General features: G+C 33.9%; 1 protein-coding gene across 19 annotated transcripts in view; it reads left to right on the top strand.

Moving 5' to 3' along the window:
- GPHN (gephyrin) overlaps positions 1 to 12,538 on the top strand; it is a 475,981-nt gene that overhangs the window by 317,500 nt on the left and 145,943 nt on the right. The window lies entirely within an intron of this gene.

Genomic DNA, 12,538 nt, shown 5'->3' with positions numbered 1-12,538 from the left:
AAGGGCTGGAGCAATAGTGCAGCGCTTGTCTTGCATTCAGTCTACCCGGTTCGATTCCCCAGCATCCCTTAATGGACCCCCAAGCTCTGCCAGGAGTGATCCCTGACTGCAGAGCCAGAAGTAAGCCCTGAGCATACCTGGGGTGTGGCCCAAAAAACAATATATATTTTATAAGTCATACAGTGCATGAAACATTTTTTTAAAGTAAATATATGCCTTTTTTAGTTGAGTTGAGCTAAAAGATGAGGATTGAGGGTTATAGATTTGCAAAGCCATATCACTAGTTCTTTTATATGAATTATTTAAAAAGAAAATCCCAAACATCCTAGATATGTATGTAAGGGTAGAAATGAACTATAGCGGGCTGGAGCAATAGCACAGCAGGTAGGGCGTTTGCCTTGCATGTGGCCGACCCGGGTTCATCCCATTTGGTCCCCCAAGCACCGCCAGGGGTAATTCCTGAGTGCAGAGCTAGGAGTAACCCCTGAGCATGGGTTGGGTGTGACCCAAAGAGCAAAAAAAAAAAAAAAAAGGAATGAACTATAGCACTATGCTCCCATTGTTCATCATCAATTTGCTCAAGTGGGCCCAGTAACATCTCCATTGTGAGACTTGTTACTGTGTTTGTCATATCTAATACGAAATGGGTAGCTTGCCAGGCCTTCCTCTGCGGCAAGATACTCTCAGTAGCTTGCCGCGCTCTCCAAGAGGGGCAGAGGAATCAAACCCTAGTTGGCCTGGCCGGCCGGCCACAAATACCCTACCACTGTGCTATCGCTCCGAGGAAAGATATATTAATGCTGTCAGATAAATCTGGCAACAATTGAGTAAAACGAATTTGAACAGATAATATAGTGGTTAATCCTTGTTTTACTCAAAATTCTAGATTATGTTTCTATAAATCTTTTAAAACAATCTCATTTTCCAAAAACTTATTTTTAAATTCAATAAGTTTGTCTTTTATCACACAGTGAGGAATGACTATATATAAAGATATAAAAAAAACACCCATGAGATTTCCTATATTAATAGCTATTAATACTTAATAAAAAGCAAAGGATTATGAATTGAAAGACAAAAAAGGTAAAATAGAGGGTTCTATAGAAAATGAACTATTAAGTAAATAATAATTTAAAAGTATATGCAGAAGGAAGAATTACCACAAAAACATTTCCTATATGGAAAAGAATCTTAAATGATTGATATGTAAGATATTCAAAGGTTGAGACTCTGATACTGGTGCTGAGTGTGGATTTTTCACATTGTATGTGTGAAACTCTGTTAAAATGATACTGTAAATCACAGTTCTAAAAATAATAATAATAAAATCAGAAAACCAAGCCAGGGTGAAAAAGACTTGAAAAGCTGTGGTGGATGGATTTCTGCAGAGTTTGGCTTAATTATATTCCTCATATAAGAAATAAGCAATACAGGTTCCAGAAACACTACTTGAAGCAATCCTGGGAAAATGGAATAAATCAATTTATGGTGAAATTGATATTTGGCACAATGGTTAAAACTTAACAATTTTAGTTCAATAAATAGTGGAAGGGGAAAATCATGAGCAAATCTGTGGTTTAAAAGATTAATATTATTTATTCATAGAATAAAGTTGGTGAAAGAATAATATGATCCCAGGGACCAGAGCCATAGTACAGCAGGTAGGGCATTTGCCTTGCATATGCCCCACCTAGATTCAGTGTCCAACATCCCCGAACACCACCAGGAGTAATTACTGAGTGCAGAGCCAGGAGCAACCCCTGAGCATTACCAGATGTCACCTAAAAAGCCAAAAAATGAATAATAGCAAATATGATCCCAAAAGCAAAGAGAGAAATTTTTTTGAGATATCAAAGCTAAAGTGTTCATAGATATTAGCAGCCTAATGTAAACGTGCTTTGGTGAACCTGTTCTCTTTTTTTATAGTTCTAATTTTTAATGAAATATTTCGAATATGTAGTAAACACTATATAGCAAATACCTGCATGCTGACCATCAAATATTGTTTTATTATGATTTTTATATATGTTAATAGTTAAAGAATTATAACAAAGCTCAGTTCCCCTGCATACAGTTGTTATTATATAGAATCAGTAATAAAGATCATGAAAAATTAGAACTATATTCCTTCTAAATATGTGTTGACTTCACATTTGGATAGTACTGTAATTCTCAGCATCCCTTTTGTTCCTATGATATGTTTCTGTTTATGTATATTTTAAAGGGTTTTTTTTAATTACCATCATTTGAATGATTTTGAGTATGTGCTATGGAAATAGAATACACACATACATACTGTATGTATAATTATGTCTCACATATACTAAATTATATTTGTGTGTGTGTGCGTGTGTAATTTTGTTTGTTGTGCTGCGACCTCAGTAAAATAAGCTAGCAAGAAGTACACGTCTTATCTTAAAAATACTTCTTTTAACAGATTTTTCTTAAACCTACTTTTACTGGCCACATCCAAACAACTTTAGTGCCATAAATATATTGAAAATATATCAGAAAGAAAAAGGAATGAAATAGGAATTTTTTTAAAAAGTACTAATAATGAACCAAAACATCCTCTGGCATGATTGATAATGTTCTTCTGTTTCAAATAATACTTAATATATTTGGATCTTGGATATTCATGATTACTATTAATAGAAATTTTTTAAATTCATCTTTTATCAATGACTATCACATGCTTTGTCATAATTTTTTTATAAACTTTCAAATGCTCAACACCTCTGATTAATTTTAGGTCTACTATGTAGAAAAACAAGTGTAGTAACTACCATGGATTAACAGCAGTATGGTATCACAAGAAAATTTACTAGACTTTTATAGTAAAACTGTAAAACAAAAATTGCATTTTCTTTTTCGTTCGAGATACCAGTCTTTGGCCCTTTCAACAGATTGAACACTCTTCAAAAGAGGTTTAAGGGGCTGGAGCAATAGTACAGTGGGGAGGGCATTTGCTTTGCATGCGATCGACCCGGGTTTGATTCCCAGCATCCCATATGACCCCCGAGCATCTCCAGGAGTAATTCCTGAGTGCAGAGCCAGGAATAACCCCTGTGCATTGCCAGGTGTGACCCAAAAGCAAAAAAAAAAAAAAAAGAGGTTGCAAATAGTCTAGTTTAAGGAGTGCTGTTCCAGTATTTCACCTTTAATAAATCTTTTATTAGATATGTTATAGTATTAAGTGGTTTAAATTTATTTGTTTAATTTTTCAACAATACTGAGGTAGGAACTCAAGAAAACCCAAGCCTTTGCCCATAACCAGCTCTATTTCCTTAGTATGGAAAATTATTTGCTTTGATCTTCATCTGTCCCAGAACTTCATGGATTTTTCTTTTGATCAGATCAGGGATCAAACCCAGAGCTTTCAGATACAAGGCAAGTACTCTACCACTGAACTATTTTAGACCCCTTAGAACATAAAAGATGCATATTCAGAGAAATCTTCCTTGTCTGCTTTATCTAAATAATATAGAATAATTCCACTAATCCTTGTTACTCATCACTGTTTTATATTCTTCATGGTCGTTTACCACTCCCTGAAACTATCTTGTTTAAGTTTCTTAGTAATAAAGTAACTGTCTATCTTGTTCATGTTTTATTACCACCATCATCTATACCTAACTCAGAATTTGGCATTGGGTAGGTTTTTGTTTAGGAGTTGAAACAGTAGTAAGGCGCATAGGGCATTTGCCTTGCACATAACCAATTCATGATCTAAGAAATACCAGGAGTGATTCTTGAGCAGAGAGTCAGGAGTAAGCCCTGAGCATTGCCAGGTGTTGCCCTAAAACAAAACAAAAATTTTTGTTCAGTAAATAAATATAAATAAATCATAATACATGTTCTTCAAAAAATTTTCAAAAACACTCTCTTCCCGTTGTTCATCGATTTGCTCGAGCGGGCCCAGTAACGTCTCCATTTTTTTGAGACTTGTTGTTACTGTGTTTGGCATATCAAATACGTCACGGATAGCTTGCCAGGCTTTGCCGTGCAGGCAAGATACTCTGGGTAGCTTGCCGGGCTCTCCGAGTGGGGCGGAGGAATCGAACCTGACTCGGCCGGGCTGGCTGCGGCGCAAGGCAAACGCCTTGCCGCTGTGCTATTGCTCCAGCCATATTCTTATACATGGGGGAAATTAAAGATTGAAAAGTTAAGTTACCCAAGGTCATGAAGCAAGCAAAAATACATTGCTTCTGCTTGAAGAATTCACTATTTTCACAAGTCCCTAGCTAATCAAATTAGCTAGTATTCCTTAACCTTTATCCTCTACAGCTTTTGTTAGAAAAAATAGACTGCATTTATCAAAAATGGTCATATCTCTTCTGGTTCTCTTGAGAATGAGCTACATGAATGTGAACTAAAGAAGAAATAGAACAATAATGTAGATGAACAAATACAATGTTTGCTATGTAATAATACTACACGGAAGCAGTTCAAACTACCTAGAAACCTAAATTTCACAGTGTTCTATGAAAGAATATTTCTTCAACATACTTTTAAGTATTTAGCTTTTTCTTTTACAAAAAAAAGAGTAAAAATGAAGGCTTATCTAAAAATTTTTTCCCCAATTTACAAAGTAAATTTATGGTCAGTATATTTGTCTCATACATTAGTATTACATACATTTTGTTGCTTTGTTTTTAACTCTTGTTTCACCCATAAGAATTTTTTTTACAAGATTCAAACTTATTTTTCTTTGGACTGGAGAAAAACTACTGAAATTTGTTGTGTTTTAAGTCTTGAGGATTATGCTATATTTTTAAAGAAACAGTATATGTTTGATATAAAGTCATTCATATCTTTCAATAAGGTGAACTGTTTTGATTTATAGTAAAAGAGAATCTTGTCTGCTTGAAAGTGATTAACTATAATAGGTATTTCATACAACTTACGAACTGAACGTATACAGAAGGCACAAATTCAAAAATTTTCTAAAATTCAATCAAACTTAAATTATACCAGTAGTTGCTCCTGGACCTTAATCTTTCCAGGTTCAGAGAGACGACTTTTAAATAATGTTTCTTTTTTCATAAGTAAACATTACTCAGTGTAAATTTTCTGTCGCAAAGGAAAATTTGGTTCTAGTCAGTTCTTAGGGCTGGAGCGATAGCACAGTGGTAGGGCGTTTGCCTTACAAGCGGCCAACATGGCCGACCCGAGTTTGATTCCTCTGCCCCTCTCGGAGAGCCCGGCAAGCTACCGAGAGTATCTCGCCCGCACGGCAGAGCCTGGCAAGCTACCCGTGACGTATTCGATATGCCAAACACAGTAACAACAAGTCTCATGATGGAGACGTTACTGGGCCCGCTCGAGCAAATCGATGAACAACGGGAGGACCGTGACCGTGACCGAGTCAGTTCTTAGAACTTTTACTATATCTGCAGTTGCTCAGAATAACCTAAAATACACTTTATGCCAAAGAGGCATATTTTGACATGAAATATTCTGCTATCCTTCATTGAAAAAATAAAGTAAAAACTTATATATCAAACTCTTACTCAATGAAAACCGTTGTGAATTTTCAGAAAATATTTATTACAAATACTCCAATAACTTGGGGGATTTGGGGGGGCAGGGGAATCTGTTAGATGTTTTGAGCCAGTCCTGGCTCTTCTCAGGGCTAGATCTGTGCTCAAGAATCACTCCTGGCAAGTGCCCAGGGGACTATCTGTGGTTCCAGGGATCAATACTGTGTTGACTACATGTAAGGCCAGCACCTTCTCTACTGTCCTCTCTGCCCCCTCGTTAATTCAGATTTTACATTATTGTTTTGAAACTTTGATATGACATTGATAAAACAATGATAGAACTTGTTATATTTTATATAATATATATGAGAATTTGGTATCATATTTTCCTCATTTTTTTCATGACCAATGTTAAATTTCTCAAAAGAAAACATCAAGTCCAAAATATTGTTAGTACCCAGGAGAGATTAGCCTAGGATTTACTCTTTTTCTAGAGTCATTGAAATACCTTAATTTAGAATTAAAGCTTTACATATAAAGTATATTAAGAATACCACCATTGTTGTTGTATTCATTTTCCCCTGAGTCATAGTGCTAACCAGTTCTATTATTAGACATTTTCTTCACAGTATCCATTGTTTCTTTGAGAAAAATAGAAACTCAGCAAGTTAGCTAACAAGAATAATAGAATTTTCATTTTCTATAGTAGTATAACTTGCTTCATTAGATATTGTAGCCTGCCATAGGTTCAGATTATTTTAGAAGTCAATATTCAAAAATATTTTTCGCATTTACTTTAAGATTCCTAACATCAGTATAATTTAAAATATATAACTGGAAAATATTTAAGAATGTCCTCTGGAAAAAGATTTGTAAGATTGTCTTGCTTATATATATTGTACTGCTTATAAGTATTTTCTGTGTGCTGCAAAGGCTTATGCTATGTGTAGGTAATAGTGTTGTACCCTATGATCAAAATATAAAAAAAGTTATGAAAAAACAATTATTGACAAATACACACCTGTATATAAATCTATATAGAAATTAGCATTTAGTTTTCTATATAATTATTAAATGATTATTTTATCTAACTATCCAAATCAAATGCAAAAAGAGAAGTAAACAGATTTTTTTAATGTTTTTTTGATACTGTGTTTCTTTACCTTTACCTAAACTGTCTAATAATGGTAAGTTAATTAATTGACCAATTTTATTTTAACTTCTTGCCCAAAAAATATTTTCTCATATATATGTATATGGGCTGGAGCAATAGCACAGCGGGTAGGGCGTTTGCCTTGCAAGTGGCCAATATGGCCGATCCAAGTTCTATTCCTCCGCCCCTCTCGGAGAGCCCGGCAAGCTACCGAGAGTATCTCACTCACACGGCAAAGCCTGGCAAGCTACACGTGACATATTCCATATGCCAAACACAGTAACAACAAAGTCTCATGATGGAGACGTTACTGCGCCCGCTTGAGCAAATCAATGATCAAAGGGAGGACAGTGACAGTGACTATACATGTATATATATATATATATATATATATATATATATATATATATACACACATACATGTACACATAAATATACACATATATCTATATATGTGAATTAATAAAGGGAGGTAAGAAATGCTGCTTAGAGCCTCAGAATCTCAGAGATAAAGGAAAAGTTGAAAATTATCTAGGTTAGAAGGGTTTTTTGGTTTTTTTTTTTTTTTTTGCGGGGGGGTTCACACCTGGCAATGCTCAGGGGTTAGTCCTGGCTCTGCACTCAGGAATTACTCCTGGCGGTGCTCAGGGCACCATATGGGATGCTGGGATTCAAATCCGGGTCGGCTGCATGCAAGGCAAACACCCTACCTTCTGTGCTATCGCTCCAGCCTCTAGAAAGGTTTTTGTTGTTATTGTTTGGGGGGATTTTTGAGGAACAAACTCAGGGCTCCCATGCACTCTACAATAGCTCTACATCCCGAGCCCTAATGCTTAGAGTTTTTAAACATTTTTTTTCTACAGAACCATTTGGGATTCCAATAAAGCTTGTGCAGACTTTTTAGGGGTGGGGAATTTTTTAAGTATACAATATCAAATGCTTGTAAGAATAAAAGGAAAATAAATTTGAATAACTATAAAAATAGCTGTGAAAATAAGTTGCTCTGTATCTAAGTGTACTCCCTAGCACCACATGTCTCCCAATATGCCCCTTCCTCAAGAACTACCAGTATAGCCTTAGTAACCCCATGACCATATGGGCATTGCTTGGGAAACCCAAATTTAATAAATTGTGATACCATAATTCTGCCACTTTCTAAGTGAATTAAATAACAAAATGTGGCAGCAATTCTAATTCCTATAGTTTGAAATCCTGGTGAGCATAAACAATATTTTAAGATTTCTGTAATAATTTGAAGCAGTTGGTTCTGCTAATATTTCTTGATACACCACTGCATCTCAGAATGAAAGAAAATAAATAGAACTAGTTGGTAAGTATAGTATTTTTCTTTCTTCATCCCAGTGATTGCATCCCTGACTTTTTTTACAGATTCTCTCAAAGAGGTCTGTCACCCTTAGTTGAAACCCCTGGAAACATTCTCATTTTTGCATATAGATAAAAATACCTAGTCTCACAGACGTGAGATAGCTGACAGCATAAAATTGTATTAATCCTTGAAGAAAACTCTAGACCATAACATCCTTTTTCTGGAGGCTTAGAAGTTTCCAATTTATTCTATTGTTTACTTTTTTTATAACATGATCTAGAGAAAATTTTGTATTCTCATTGTGCCTCAGGATCTACCTATATGAAATATACTCTAGATAAAAATAAGAATAATGATATAGATTGTATGGCTCTTTTTCATTCATAATAGATTTTGCTTTCATATGTATTACCTTGCCTAATTTTCCCTATTTTGTGAATAAATTATTAATATTCCAGGGTTTGAATGCTATGTCCTAGGTCACACAACTAGGAGAAAGAACAAACAGCATCATAGCTCTAAGCTTTTCTATCATAAGCTGTATTGTACAGTTGAGTATATGATGTGATACCGTAAGTCTAATTACATACAAATGAGTTGTCATTAGATAAGTGAACTATATGTATCCTAATTATTTCAGGTAAAATGATGAATGAAGTGAGCTATAGAAAAGACTCTATCTAGACGAACGCTCCTTTTTCCTGAGAAAATAAATTGATTTTAAGTCTGATGCTTTAGAGCTGTTGGCTTAATATGGTTCAAATCAATTCCTAATTTCCTTCCATTTCTGTGTAGGATAAAGAGGCAAGTAATCTAATTAAATTTCCAAGATGTTCGTTTTCTGTCCTTTTAAGCTTTATCAAACTTTGAAAGAAATTTTTTCATTGTGAGACAGATTACTCTTTATGGGGTAAAGGGGAAGGGAGAGAAGTGTTGGGGCCACACCCAGCAGTGCTCTGGATTTACTCTTGACTCTGAACTCGAGTCACTCCTGGCTGTGCTCAGAGAACCATATGAGTTACCAGGGATTGACTCAGAGGTCATGTGCAAGTGCCTAAACCCTGTACCAACCATCTCTCTGGTGCAACATTTAAAGAGCAAGGGTTATAGCTCAGTGGGCTGGCACACATGCCATCTACCTGTCCTGGAATTGTTCCCTTTGGGGAGTGTGATGGGCTATTGGAGAGACACACCCTGAGGTTCTCAGGGCTCACTCCTGGTTTTGTGTTCAGGGGTCATCCTCAGTAGTGCTCTTGGGACATACACAATGCTGAAGATCAAATCGGGGTATAGGCAAGTGTCTTAATCTCTCTCTAGCCATAAGACACTTACTCTTCAATAAAATTATTACAGCAAGAAAAATAAAGTAGAAAAAAGCCATATAAATAAAAAATATATATAATAATCTGTCATTACAGTGACCTGAGCCTGAGATATAAAACATCCTACATTTTAAAAAAATAATAATCTTAACCTAACCTAAAACCTTTGGTATAGATTTACTTGGATTCAAACCTTTATAGAACTCCAAATGTCATTTTTTGATTAAGTAATAATAGTAGTACTATATATTCTGAAGTTCATTCTATGTGATACATAGATATTTCTTATCTGTATTCTACATAAGATGTTTCAATATTAAGAGACTGAAATAAGTGAATATCATCAAGTTATTAAAAGTTTTTATAGTATAGGAAATTTAGGCTGTTTTATACTTGATCAATAGTAAATTTAATCTGCTAAGATTGTAAAATGTAATTATTAAAAATAAGTATATTTAATAAATGATTATACCATATTTGACATTGTAGAAAGTATAAAGAGAATTAAAGTCATTGTTCTTTACCTTTAAGAACCTGCAGTAAATTTGGAGGCTCACATCAATAGGAACTTGAGTACCTATAATTCCTAAAAAAAGAAGTTTAGATAGAATGCTTTATAATTTTAGGAAAGGCTAGATTTTGATGATGGTTGTACAGTCGTTAAAAATATTGTCATAAAACTATATATAAAGTGAATGAATCTATCAGTAAGACTATTTAAAAAATATCAGAAAGAAAATATTATTTCTTATGAAGTATTTGAGTAATATTTTTTTACAACAGGTACAATTTAAGGTGGATATTATTAATGTTTAAATGAGAAAATAAGCAAGAAATATTCCAGTGAGGAAACAGCTTTTCTAAGGTCTAAAAGCTCAACAATGCAGTTGTTCTATGCCTTACATTATATGCCTTGCACCAGTATTCCCTAGAATATTTCCAAAAAGTTTTTGTTAAATCCCTATTTAAAAACACACATGAATTTTTTTCCTCTGAGTCAAAAACAAGATTGGAATCCATCATGAGGTGGTAAAGAAGTTATAATGATGATGACATATAATAACAGTTATTTTACAGTTGTCAGCCCAGATAATTATGGTAACTACAGATCCATCTTGATAGCTAAAAATTACTAATAGAAATATCACATCTTTTGATTCCATAATAGTTTCTATATTCTCATAAGGAAACTAAGACTACAGGAAGACCCAGAGTCTCAAAAACTACACATTCTAATGTAAAAGTTAATGTATTCTATTCTGCTGAAAATCAGAGAAGTGATACTATAAGTGCATGGTCTCTGAACAATTTAAAATCTGCTGATTTAATTATATTCCACAAGTGAATCAAAGCTCAACTTGTACAAAAAATAAAATATTTTATATTTAAATAATGCATATTTTAACATATTTATCTTTTAGGCATTGAGTCACATAAAATATAGTATATATTTAACATGATATGTAATTATGTGCTTATTATAATTAAATGCATCCCTATATTATCAATAATAGGAAAGAACATTGATTTTTTTTCTTGTGAACTGGTATGACCCTATTATTGATAGGAATAACCCATGATAAAATAAATTTTATTGACTGTAGTTAAATTTTATTGAATATAATATATTAGAAGCTTAGTAATAATTCTCAATATGTTTTTAAGTTTTCTTTTAAAATTAAAATATTGATATTTAAATAGGTCTTCCCAAGTCATTACCATTTAAGTTCTCAGATAAGTAAACAGATACCCAAGAGTTTAACTTCTAATTTAAAATGTGACCAGAAAAAAATACTTAATATAGAAGAGGGTTTTCTTAATGTCATTGTTTCTTAGAACTTATTTTGTTCTTTTTATTTTACCCCATCTGACCAACTGCTCAGCATTTTATAATAAAAATGTATTGAATAGATTTATTACAAATTTTTACAAGGGAGAAATGCAAATTAACCTGGTGAGCAGCAAAATTAAGGCAGTTTCTATGAAGTCAAAAAACCTAAAATCAAATGTAATCTCCATTTTAGTATGTATATATTCTTATAATTGTTAGCAACCTATTCTCATGGGTTTTATTTTATTTGTTTCTGTCCTTCCTTACTTCTGTGAAATACAGAAGGGAAAGGATGTTTGTTATTCACACATTTGTATCTCTCACTAACTGCTGTTAAACATCTGGCTTCCACTGGAGAGCCCCTGACATCGCAGGGAACGGTATCAAAATTCTGCACACTAGCTTCAAGCTGGGGGCTCGTAGCTACTGCAGCATTGAAGGGGATCTTTTCCTGGCTTCTTTAAAATAAGCATGGTGATGGGATGGTTTAAGGAAAGAACACCTCTCAAGTCACATGACCACTGCTGTGCTTTTGTGTGTCCTGCTTTCTTCATAACAGCTTGGCACTACATTCTTGCCATGTATTTTAGTAGGATTGTGTGTGTACAAATTGAATGGGGTGGGGTAGAGGAGTGTTGTCTGTGAATGTTTATACATAATGCATGCATCTTTCAGTGTTAGAGTGATGTACACTCCTCTAACATGTATTTCATATGTTATGATCACAGATTAATTCTTCTGTGTTTCAGAGAGATTGGGCCTTCTCTCTCTTATTGGTGTAAGATTCATTTGTTTTGATGTTTACACCCTTAGTCATTCTCCATGTTGCATTAAACATAAGTAAAATGTTCTTTCATGGAGTTAGCTTTTCATGTTGGGCTGAAAAAAGTCATTTCTGTGTAGCAGTTCATGTTATTATAACCTATGGCTTTCAATTGTACCTCCCATAATGAAGAGCTGACTTTAAACACTGTGCTATTCTTGTTATGACCTAAGCATAAGGTAAGTCACTTCTCTAACTGTATCTAAAAGATTGTGGTTGTTAAAGTTTTCTCAGCTTTCTTTAAGCATTTTCACTTTTTTCCCTTATCATTTATAACACTCTCCCCCCTTTTTGTTTTCTGATTCATGACAAAATTTCTGAATAGATAATGTGATCTTCAGCAAAAATCATTTTATACCTGTAAACACAAGTTGAAATGACTAGTTTAATGACAAATCAGTCTTGATCTGTAAATGAATTCTTATATTTTCACTGCGTTTTTCATTCCTCCATTAACTTTAATATAACACACTTTCTGCACATTATTTTAGTTTTAATTCTAGTTGAAAGGACAATTACTGTCAACACCATAAAGTTTAGTGTTAATTATAGTAAAATAACATAATCCAGTGAAATAAAATAAAAGATAATCTGATATG

The sequence above is a fragment of the Sorex fumeus genome, unplaced genomic scaffold (assembly GCF_029834395.1).
Source record: "Sorex fumeus unplaced genomic scaffold, SorFum_2.1 ptg000098l, whole genome shotgun sequence".
NCBI lineage: Eukaryota > Metazoa > Chordata > Mammalia > Eulipotyphla > Soricidae > Sorex > Sorex fumeus.
This window is presented reverse-complemented; position numbering and strand designations above follow the sequence as displayed.